General features: G+C 37.0%; 1 long non-coding RNA gene across 8 annotated transcripts in view; it reads left to right on the top strand.

Annotated features, from left to right (window-relative positions):
* The window catches only part of LOC117829301, a 38,414-nt gene that overhangs the window by 2,548 nt on the left and 23,163 nt on the right, over window positions 1-12,703 (top strand). For all 8 annotated transcript variants that reach the window (XR_004634602.1, XR_004634608.1, XR_004634606.1 and 5 more), the window contains exons 3-4: window positions 429-486; window positions 1,065-1,133. This is a non-coding gene — a long non-coding RNA (uncharacterized LOC117829301). The remainder of the gene's footprint in view (window positions 1-428; window positions 487-1,064; window positions 1,134-12,703) is intronic.

Here is a 12,703-nt window from a genome sequence, read left to right as displayed (position 1 = left end):
GGATCTGGTGAAGCACTACTTCACTGTAATAAGAACGTATGTAAGTCATATTTTACACCTGTAAAATGTGACATTTTGCACAAAGCAAAAAAAATTGTTTTTAAAAAGGGAAAGCAGCTGCAATAGTTTTTGGGTGAGGGAGGGTACAGGCAATATAACTTAAGCTTCCTAAAGTGCCCCCAGCCGAACTCTGACTTCACAAGTTACTCTCACCCACTGAGTCTGTGATGTTTATCTGTTTTCTGTATCAGTGACCGGCCTGGACAGATCTCTTCATTATCTCCTACTTAGTGCATACTCGTCTTCCCTCAGACAGCTTCTTCAGTCTCGTCTCGTCTTATTGTCTTAATTGTTTTTGAGTTCCTGTTGATTTGAACTTATTTTACTAAGGTGTACAGCCCAATTTAAAACAAAAAATATCTTTGCAGGTGTGTCCCAAACCAGTTCCAGTGCCTGAAAAAATGATCCAAATGTACAATTAGAAAGGTAAGGATCTGTGGAAAGTAGAGTGTTTTGTCACAATTTTTTTTGGTTTGAATTTCTGATACAAAACATGAAATGATGATTATGAATCAGTTTTGCTGTTGTTTTTTTAATTTGAAAATTAATTCATCGTAAGTAATTCATTAATTCATTGTTCAAAACCACTTTAAAACAATTACATTCATGTGATTATATTTTTTTAATAGCTAAAATAAGATATGACCGCTTTTTAAAGTATTTAAAGTAATTTCAACAAATGAGTCCATATCATTTGTTTTCAAAACACTAAGGTAATGTTGACAATTTTTAATTTTAAATTGTTTGAGCAATGCTTGCCTTTGCAAAATATAATATTTGTATTTTTTTAAGCTTTTGTTGCAAATTAACTGTAATGATTAACAAGCTCGGTTTTTCTAATCTATTTGAAGAATAAAAGCATTATTATATTAATGAAGTTCTTGTTGGTTATTTTCTTTGGCAGTATTTCCTAATCCTCTGTCTTTAAAAACACTGGGTACAGTATATTTCTCCAAGCTTGCAGTGTTATCTTACCATAGTTTTTTTCCTTCTGTGTTCCACAGGTGATCCTTGGATTCATACAGCCTGTCATACCCTCTTGTCTTCGATGCTTCAGTGTGTCTGCTCTTATGGTAAGATCTGAGTTGACCTGTTCATTAAAGCACATTTGGGCATGTTAAAAGTTGAGAAAAGCAATTTGAGGAATGCTTTAAGGTTCTGCAGTGAGAGAATGTGATTGCCTGAGGGAAATATTAGTCTGCTGCACACGCCAGTATTTACACAGGTTGAGCTCTAGCTTGAAAACGCCAATTCTACATGATGTGATGGTGAATAATGGCTAATTACATTCAACGCTGTCATTCACTCATCTGTAGAAATCATTTTTATATACACACATTTGTGATCTCATAAGATAATCATGGATATGGACCTCAAACTTTCACTTGATGCTTAGCTGGAAAATGCTGATGCAAGAAGGGCTCTGAATCTTCATCTTGTATTTCTATTGGTTCATTGTCTCCACCCACAGTGCAGTCACGAGGTCTAACATCATGATGATGTCTGGAGAAAACAGGCTTTCATCTGGGCTCTAATGCTGCCTGAGCTGTAATGAAAAGATTGCTTGGTTTATTTCTGTGCACATACAGAGTAAAAATTTGGATGTTTCAGAGCATTGTTCTGTACAGCAGCAGCACCTGCCTTTGTCTGTTGAAAACGGTGGGTTGTTTATCTCAGTAGCTTCTGCTGCGTAATGACGCAGTTTCCTTTGACATTGGCGTGGCATATTTTAAATCAAGGCCTTCACTGTATTTTAAGAAGTCTCCTGGCAGTGTGCCAAAACATGGATCCATTTGCCCATTCCTTCTCTAAGAGCACAACTGCACAGCTGTGACCCTTAGCCAGGCCTAGCATCGATAACTCAAAGCCAGCAGCGTCCATTTTAGGTTTAGGCAGTGGCAAAAGAGATGAGCTGTAATGTAGAAGAAGGAATCTGAAGTTGCAGAAAATATCACATTAGAAAACAGCACAGCTTCTGAGTGGCAAAATAACTTTTGGATGCAGCTTTGGAAATGATAAACAATTAACTAAACCGACATGCACACGTGAAAAATGAAAATATTTAATTACACTTTATAATTTTAGGGAGCACTTATTGATCATTGCTACGCGGTTAATTTTTATTTAAGAGAAGTGTTTTTTATTTTATCGTGAAAGCCTTCTTTCAATTTCGTACTTAAAACAATCCTGCAGTTGCTTTGTGTGGAATATTAAATGTGATTTACTAAAACAATTCATTACAAAAAACATGAAACATTAAAGCAGCATTCTCAGTTAATGTCTTTAAAATATATATATATTACGGAAACATTAATCACACAAGAGAAAATTATTCGCTGTACAAATTATGTTTTTGATGCACGATTTGTTGCTTGTTTTTAATATTTTTTGGAGCAAAGCTCATCCAAACATCATCTAAAGCATGCTGAGTAAGTCAGTCGGTCCTTGTTTATAGAAAAAAAAATCAAAAGCAATAAAAAGAAAATATTTTGATACGATCGATTTGAAGATTTGAAATTTTTCCCTAACGTAACGTTAGACAACGTTGAAGCTCTCAACATTTTTTGATTACAATTTACAGTATATTTTTCAAACTGAGGTATAAAGAATTTATCATTTTGATAAAAAGCGAATCGGGAGTGTAAACACAATTTAATACAAAAAATATGTCTCAGTATATCACTTCAACAATTGATAACTAAAAATTGACGCAGCAATTATTCCCAATATGTACAACGACGTTAAACAAATATTTTCCAAATGATTTCATTTTGTAAATATTGTGCGACTGCCTGATTACATTTTTCGTTTCGCTGTTTAAAGCAAAATATAAATATATTCACTTTTTTTTTTTTTTAAGTTTAATGAAAATAAAAGCAATTTAGGCTGTATGTCAAGCTGTATTATTTTCCCCTCATTCTACAAAATGTAACATACTATAAATAGATATTTATATCCTTATGATAAAGTAGCATAGGATGTAAATGCACTGGGAGTTTTAAATCAGCCCATTAATTTAAAAGTGCTGTATTTTGTGTTGTAGCACTTGACCCATTGAGAGGTTTAGGTGACCTTTACCATCTTGAATACTTGCTTTTACGCTGCTAAGACTTTGTGTGACAGGCAGACTGTGTTCTGATGCCACATAACACAACAGTGGCTGTCAGTAACATAGTAAGCTGGGCCTGCCATGAAAACAGGGAAATCAGAAAAGAGCAGTTGGGTTCGTCCACGTGTTGAAGAGGCAGGTTGGAAAATACCAAACCTATTTTGAATATAATGTAATTGATTCTCTGCACACTCAAACCTATTGGCCTTTTGTAGATGGTACATTAAAAAAGTTTTACTTTGCCTTGTTCCTAGTTGCTCTAATTCATGCCGGCAGTGTGGATTTTCTTTAGTTGTAATAATGAAAACCAAATGTTGTCAGATTCCGATTGAATTAAGAACATACTCTCATTGAAACTTCAGTCGAGCACAAACACTTTGGTGGGCTAATATTTTTTGTTGTTCAGACCTAACTCTGGTGCCGATCAGTTACAGCTGGGTATTTTTCCTTTATTACAGTATTCATGATGCACTATTATTACAATAACGACATGAGTGACTTGTTTATCTTGTGGATTTAGCAAAATATCTCGTTCTCTGCTCAAACACAATTTCTGAGGTATGAAATTGATCTTTTGTGAATAGTAAGATCTTAACCTGGAGATAGCAGACCTTTGTTTATCATTAACACAACCACTCACTGACTGAGCAGAGATTTTGAATCTCAGGTGCAGCCACAACATCAACATCAATGTATCAACATGTCATGTTTTTTAGATCCTCTTTAGAGGAGGGTAACCATCCTGAAATTGCAAAGTCATTGTACTGTAAATGACAGATTAGAAAACGCTTACTTTGGGGCCTTTTAAAGGTAAGTAAATAACTCTGTTTCTTTGACTGCAGTGATCTGGTAATGTCGTATTTGTTTTCTACTGTTTGTGACCCCGCTAGTCTTAAGATGTGCACATGCAGCATGTCCGTTCCCACTCAGTTGTGTTGCATTGACAGCTTCAGCAATTCCTCCTGTTCTAATTTGACTGTAAATCCACCACTGACTTTTCAATGGAGCGTGCTCGTCTATAACACCCTCATAAATGGTACAAAGAAGGCTGTAGGCCTGGGTGATCACTGTTTGACTGCAGTGCAAGGCTGCATGCCTGCTTTAACTCAACAGCAGCCTGAGCAAGTACTTACTCTCTGGGAAAGAAACTTTTGGCCTGAGATGAACTTCTGCTATTTTACTTTATTCCTGATTCCTGAGCACTTACCACTGGATTGAGACCTGGAAATGGAGATGAGAAGTCAAATTTAAGTTTCCATTTTCTAAAAGAAGTTAGATGTACAGCAGTGCTTCATTAAGATTTTGCTCTGCTTTAGCCTCAGCTGAAGTGTCTACAGACCAAACCCTGTTGAGCTTTGATATGAGAACATAAAGTGTCCCTGAAACCCTATGTAAATATTTGCTATATAGAGCTTGACATATATACTGGATTTCGGAGCTTTCAGGGTGATATTGAATAGTTCAGAAGACACACTGACATGGATAAATTAGCAGACATTTTTGGCGTTACTTCAAAGTAATTGAACGGTGTATTTTGAAAGGTCGATTTTTATACAGCTTGTCGATAAAGACATTGCTTATGACTATAAGATGACGAACACCTGTCCTGAGTGTTATGTCACTCTGACATCAAGCTGAATGAATGGTGGAAACTTTGAGTTCATTTTAAGTTTTCTCAGTAATAATATTTCTAAATAATAAAAGAAGCTTAAATGAAAGTGTGACATGATTAAGGATCTTAATGTTAATTAATATCAAATACAAAAGTTCTACATGTTTTGACTTGCTCTTGTCTTGTTGAATCCCAGCTCTAAAACTAGTGTTGCAGCAACAGTTGTGAGAAAAAGCACAATCTATTCTTGTGGTCTTTTATGACTCCTGAGGGCCCAGTATTTGTGTGATCATTACTTTTGTGTATAAATTATATTTTTAAAAGGGGTTTGAATGTAGCAATTCTTTTTTTCCATGACTCTCATATCTCTCTCTGTATAAAATAGTTATTTTAAATCCCAAAGCATTTAAATTTTTCCCAGTTCAGGAGCTTTACTGAAACTTTCCTTCAGAGTTAGATATGTGAGTCTTCAGGGTGTTCCTGCATTTTTCCCTAATTGGGGCTTATTTTAACACACCTGGACTACCTGCTTTTTCTTTGCCATTTGACCTTTTTGTGAATTAAGACGGCAAGGCAGAGTTTGAGCTCGTCAACCCTGTGGTACATCATAGCTAAGGGAGGCTGCACCATGACTAATTAGTAAATCTCACTCCTCTCTAAGGTAAAAAAAATAATTTCCTTTGCAGGGAGGTTGGGGGCTGATGAGTAAATACCCACCTGCACATAGTTGGAGTAACCTAATAAGTCTCCCTGGACTTTGAAAGTGAATATTTCATTTTTCACTGATCTCTAACAGCTTTTCTTCATGTCTCATACTCCCCATAAGCCATGTAAGATGGGTAAAGGGGAAAGACAGACTGCAGGGTTTCTTTCCTGTCACACAATGGCGTGGAAAGGTCAGGCCTAATGAAGTCGGGGGTGTGACCCCAAGTATTCAGTGACTTTGCATAGGCCCCCATCCTACCACTGCAACCATGCCAGTTAATCCTTTTTTGATCCTAATTGATAGGCATTAACATGATCCTTATCCAGGAGCTGTGTTTTGTCTTCCACAGCCCTCCTCTCTGGGTGTCAGTGACACAAAGTGTGAAAGCGTTAAACCAAATGTGAAATTGATATTTTTCATGTTTGTGTGCTGTGTATCTAAACACTCACACAAAGTGCTCGGTGCGAGGCGTTTGCCCTTTGAGGCTCTTAACAGGACTTAGCACATGACCTCTAGAATCCGACTGTGAGGTGAATGGTACCAGCCCATTTCCAGTTTGTTTTCCCTCGACTCCTTTCATCTTCATCACTAGGTGATTATGGCTTTAACTGTGAACTAATTACCCTCTTTAAAATGTTTGCACTGGCTTTGAGTCAGGGCCTTGTCACTGGAAGTGCAGCCAGTGCATAATTTCTGAGGTGGAGGTGTTTTAACCGATTTCAAGAGCTTTATCTGAGTAACCCTTTGAAAGCATTTAAAATTATGTAATGTTAATACAGCAATCATTCCAGCCACTCATAAAAAGAGTGTATACTAATTATCCTTCATATGCTGCTTGTCCTTCTCATAGAAGCTCTAGTATGTTGTGTTTAATTCAAATTCAAATTACCACTGTGTACAGGCAGTGACGAATAAAATGTTTCCATTGCTGCTTCTAGCTGACCTATCATTAGTTATGTTTCATTACAGCAATTAGAGGTCAATGAACTGTGTTAGACTGATCATGTTACAACAGCCAAATACAAACATACAATCAAATCAGTGCCTGTTTATTTTACACTTTATTTACATTAAAACCAGCGAATACTTCAATTTTGAACTTGGCTCTTCTTCAAATCCGATTCATTTTAAGTCATTCTGTTATTATAAACTAAGTTAAGTAATGCAGTCTGAGCAAGTAACAGCAATGCATGAGATACAAATTAAGATACAATATCCTTTTCACAAACCCCTCATAATCATGCAAATATGCTTCATAAAACAGCATCAAAATGAAGAAGTGCACTTTGTTTTGGTTCTCTTTGAAGATTGGACTAGAAATAAAAAAAAAGGGCTCAATAAGATATTAGAATATAAGATATTAGAATTAACACCATGTATGTTTAGTGCAGGGGGAGAACTTAAACTTTAAAAAGCAAAAATTTGACCGATTCTATGAAAAGAGCAACATGTTTTTATTTCAGTCAATTCTAAAAATAGCCTTGATTGTTTTGATTGTCCCTCCCCTTTGTGCAATATTATAGCAAAACAAGTTGGAGAGTTACTGTGCAGCATAATTGTTAGCATTAATTTAAAGCTTGTAAAATTTAAATATAGTGCAAACGATGCCACACAGTCAAGCATTAGAAACCTAGGCGAATATGCTACGCCTGATATTAGATGGACTTTACAGCATCAGTAAGTGCTACCACAAAGTTAAGAATAAGGATGATTAGTTTTCATGAGGAAAAAGAAAATATTAAAAACTCTGACCTTTGCTATAGCCATGAGACTTTTTTTCATGGACTGAGTCCAGTATTTGACCCAGAGTGCTTGACTGAAACTTTTCTCTGTGTGTACAATTCATTCTTTTCATGAACACTTCACCAATTCAAAACAAACATCCTCAGCATCTGATACTTAAGTTGAAGTTTTTCATTCATGCTCACTTGTATTTAGATTCCCTGTAATTGCTCCTGTGTGATGTTGTGGGGCTGTGCCTTTTCAATTGAGTATTACTGATGGCAAACTTTAAGCTAGACAGCTGCTGTAAATGGGCACGATTCACATGATGGATATTGAGGCTTTGTGTTGAAATTATCTGTATTAGTTATTATATATAGTTGTTATGATTGAATGTACTGTTAAACTCAGAGCAGAGAACTATATTGTAATTTATTAAATGATTTGGGAAACTGTTATAGCATAAAGATCACCAACATGTGCCTGAGGGAGATATTAACTCTTTACTGTATTCAGAGCAGTGGGCTCTATATCTGTATGTTTTACAGTCCTCTTAGTGTTACAGCTAGAGCTGGGCGATATTGAAAAAGATGTTGTCACGATCAGTCGATATCGGTAATTGTCACGATAAATATCAAATCATTATTTCATTTAAATGTAAAGGAAGATTTTTGAGATTGAGTGAAAGTTGAAGAAAGCAAATAGTTTGTTAGCTTGTGTCTGGAGTTCAGTTCTCTGATGAGCTTCTTGAATCCCTAATTTTTGACGGTGCTAACAGGAAGCAAGTCTTTTGAGTAAAATGAGATTTTATTGAAGTTTTTGTTGGTAGATTAAAATTTTTCTTTAATGTTGGTTGGCAACTAGCATTTCAGCGTCCCCTCCCTTTCCAGGGGTTGGGGGTTGTATTTACAGGTTTAAATATATCACATTTTTATCGAACATTTTATATATTTATATCAAGAAAATTATATCACGATAATTATGGTTATAGAATTATCGCCCAGCCCTAGTTATAGCACTAGTTGTTTTACAGTCAGGGATAAAGAACTCTGTAAATCTTGGAAAGGAGACTTAATTTAAAATTGAGACAGTGTTTTAAACTATTGATAAAGTGTATTGATATTTTGGACATTCCTATCATATACCCTAATCTGATGCTGAGACACTAACTTTTGCTCATTTAAGATATTACTACATTATGCCTCAAAAAGCATGCTTATTAGGAAAAAAAACATCCTTTATTTGGACAACATATGTGTGATCCCCCCCCCTCCTCAGTACTCTCAAACTTGCACAATTAAGAGGCATATCTCGCCATTGTGCTCAGCAGTGTGCAACAGCCCACTTTAGCTGGAAAATGCCAGGTGTCGTGTTGGTTCTCGTTGGTTTCACACGGCGACTCGAGTCCCTCCCAGGAATGCAGCTCTCAGGTCTCCATAGGATTGAATGTTATTTCCAGCTTGTTTGTTGCAGTGAATAATGAGTTCTCTGTAAGGCCTGATGACATTATTTAGAGATTGCTGTGGAAAAAATCTAATTATGAAGCTAAGAAAGTACAGATTGGGAGTATGCTCGTGTACGCCACTTGACTGCCACCACCTGCCCCCTATATGTCACACCTACTTCACTCATCCAGCAGTTGTGAAACGGGGCTGGTGTCTGCCAGTTATGTGCAACCCCCAGCAGACACAATGAATCAGTAGAGGGTTGGACTCCATACTGCTGCTGTTATTCAGATTTAAAACCAAAGATCAGGAGCAGATTACATAAAGTATTGAGAGTTTGGTGGAAGAGGTATTCAGGTTGTGGAGAAGAAGAACTCCCCTCAGTATTGCTGTTTCACTAAGATAGTAGGAGAGTTTGGGAAGTAAGAGAACTTGGGAAAAAGTTCTTGAAATACTGTATTTTTTCCAGGTGAGTAGTAGTAGCACATGTGGATTACTGGACAGCGTTTGTCAGATGTGGCTCGACCTGCTGGTGAAAGAGCTTTGGCTTTCCAGCATTTCTTCTGAAGTGTTTTGGGAATCAACATTTGGCAGGGGAGGAAAACGGTGTGTAACATAAGCACCACTAGCACCACTGTATGTTGGGGTTTCTTCAGCTCATGGCTTTGGTTGTGAATCTTGCTCAAACTTTTTTTGTTGTTGCTCCACTTCAGTTTAAGATTGTCCAGCTTGATAAAGCAGAATTTTTTTCTGCTTTGCACTGGCATAGCAAGTTCAAATAAGAGTGATTTATGGAAACACTCTGAGATGAAAACATTCCTACAACTTTCATCGCGCACCCGACGCCCACACATCATTATTTAACTTTTACAAACTTTACTTGTAAATTGCCATCCTGCAGCATTTAGCCTATTAACCTTAGAATTTTTCATTATTTTCTTTTATACATGATTTTTAGATTGTGTTGAATCGATAAATACAAGGCCAAACACTAAAGTAAATGTAAACAAAGAACAGAGTGAAGCAGCCACATCAAGTTTGTTTTTTTATTTCTTGCTTCTTCTTTTTTAAAAGAGAGATTTGACTCTCATTTGGTGCTTGCAAGTGTGCAGTACCTTTACAAAAAAATCAAGTCATTCAGATAAATGCTTTGCCAAGCTATGTTAAATTGCATGTATATTAAATTAATGTTTGATACAAGTCAATACAACAAGCCACCAGCTTCATAGAGGTGTTACATTCCTCTTTTCTGAAGTTTGGGACTTGTACTCCTATTTGGACTCAAACTTTTATCTCAAGAAAAGCAGAGAGTTCCCAGCCCCTCACCTGCTGCACTTTAATCTCTCCACATTGTTTCTAAATTAAGTGTTTCTCTTAGAAATGACACAGCTGAAAAAAGACATCAAATACCTCCTAGGATGTTCCTGCATCACAGCAAGGATGAGAGGAGCTCGTTGTGATGTGTGAAGCGGGTCTGTAAAGACATTGAGGACTACAGTAATTTCCACCTTCCTCAGGATGTAGCTGTCAAGAATAGTTCCAGCAGCCTGTCATTGTTTTCTGCATGTTAATCTCTGCAATTTGACCATTTTTGGCTACTCAGATGTGCACCACCTGTCTTCAGATGGTTTAGTTAGTAAGCTAGTTCAGTCTCTTTTTATTCTAACCTATTAAGATAAAGATTAAAAGCTGAGAACTGAACGTCTTGAACCTCCTGTGTGTGTGCTTTAGAACAAAGAATGAAGCAAATGAGCATGGAGAGGGATGGCTGAGAAGTAGGTCCTGTAGCAAATATAAATGGATAAGGTAAACGCTTCACTGAATTGCTGTTTTATTTAATACCTTGCATAGAAAATATTGCTGAGTCACTCAAGGGATACTGTATATTTAACACCAAAGGTTAAATTTAAGAAATTATTGAAATTTCATGAATTTCAGTTCTTGAAATCAGCTTTGCATAATTTTTCTATGACTTACAGCAATAAAAAACTTTTTTCCAGCATGAATTTACCTTGGATATTTGTGATGTCCTAGCTCTGCCGAAAATATGCACATATTGCATGATTCATTTAAGCAACAGTAAGGTCTAGCAGTGCTATAAATGTGGATTTCTTGAATCCACCATATTGACCTTTGGCTGGTAGGATTACTTCAAACACATGAAAGACATGTACATACATTTAAACCTGGATTCTGTGCTTTGGCAGAGTATAAATCATTCCTGCAGGAATAGACAGAGTTAAAAGAAAGTCGACAGAGATAGTTTATTTTTTCAAGGCCCTCCTATCATCATTGATGGAGTGAAACTTTGTCAGACAAACTTTAAGGTTTTGTAAATATTTTTAATCATCAAATAAAAGACACATCATGTCTGCACAACATAGGTTTTCTGTCCTTACACAGTGCTCCCCACATCCTTGTTGCTTGGCTCATGCCAGCCAAGTGCTGAATCCAGATTTTCAGCTTTGTTAGTTTTCATAACAAAGCTGGTAGTCCCACATGGGCAGGCTACTCAATCCAACTTCACTTCCCAATGCTGCACATTCACCTTTCTCCTGACAAAACCATTCAAGATCAAGGGCAGCATCACCTTTGCCACTAATGAGGTTGTTTATTTACCAAATTTCCTTGTGGACTGCGAGTAGAAAAACAAGTCATGCATAGCAGAGCATATAATCAGTATTAGCAAAATAGAGCTCCAAAAGACTGGATTTCTACTTTTGGTGTCAGTTGAACACCTTGTAGCTCACCTGAAGAACCACCATGTAAAACCTTTCCACCTTTCCAAGAGGCCTCTGAACCGAACAGACATGAGCAGTAGTGAATAAAGTGTGTAAGGATTTGAAAGGAAATAATCTCCAAAAGAAAGAAAGACGTATGGGCTGGTCTTTTCCTGGGATTAGCATATTTAAATCATACTTACTACTTCCTATTCTTTCCATATCAGCTTTCATTAACCCAGATATTATGGCAAAGATGTTCAGTTTACTGATTAGAACACTAGTGATGTTCTCATTTAATTATCCCTATTGTGAATTGCTGTATGTACACTACCTACACCTAATATAACAAAGACGAAGCGGCGATAAACTCTTAAAAACAATAAACTATCCACTGAAAAAGAATCTCAACTCTTTAATTACTTAATTACAATTGCAAGCAAGGTTACAAATATGAGTAATATTACATGAAATACCAGTTAGCACAATTTTTTTTTTAGCTATGATAGAGTATAATAATCAGCTGCTGGATTTTGTGAGGCTTTTCAAGGCAACATGAGCTGCAATTAGACCAACTAATCTGTGTCCAAACAGTAGCTGCACTAGCTTAAAAAAAAAGCTAAAATCATGACGCCATGACCAAAACACTGACACACAGCTTTGGCAAAGGGGACCGGGTGCATTGTTTTTTTTTTTTGTTACTTTTGGTTATTGTCTTATTGCCTATATTGTACAGTACTGTACTATCTCAAGCTGTAGTGTTTTTCTTCACATTTCAATCCCAGATCTGGTTCATGTTAGCATAACAGAGATTAGTTTAAACTGATGGGACACCCCTGGGCGTTGATATTTTGATGTATGTGTGGCACTGTTCTTTATTTGGTGCACAGCAGAATTCCATTTCTGGTTAAATCCATCTATAGTTTGCAGACCTGCTCATCAGAGCCCATGCACACTGCTTTATTTGCTGATTTAGATTGGGTTCCAATCTCTGCGTAAATGTGTGAGGCTTTACTGTATGTTTGCTTATCTGTCCAGCCATCCCATCTATTCAAACAGCGGCCCTTTCATTTAAGGCTGGGTGCTGGCTGGGCTTATTTCTCTTTTTTTTTCCTGGGACCTTTTCTGTTATTTTGGGACCAGATGGCGAGGGGCACGGAAGCGCCTCTTTTGTCCGGGTGCCTCAGTGAAAAGAGGCTGTCCTCCCTAATGTAATCAGCGGCACCGGAAGGGTCCATTTTGGGCTGTGAAAGAAGACAATCGGGTCTGGACACGTCTAGATTACAGAAATGCAGAGTTCATCTCCCGACCCTGCCCCCTTTGACCAAA

Source organism: Notolabrus celidotus, chromosome 17 (genome assembly GCF_009762535.1).
Source record: "Notolabrus celidotus isolate fNotCel1 chromosome 17, fNotCel1.pri, whole genome shotgun sequence".
Lineage (NCBI taxonomy): Eukaryota > Metazoa > Chordata > Actinopteri > Labriformes > Labridae > Notolabrus > Notolabrus celidotus.
The sequence above is the reverse complement of the archived record's forward strand: the minus strand, read 5'-3'. Positions and strand labels throughout refer to the sequence as shown.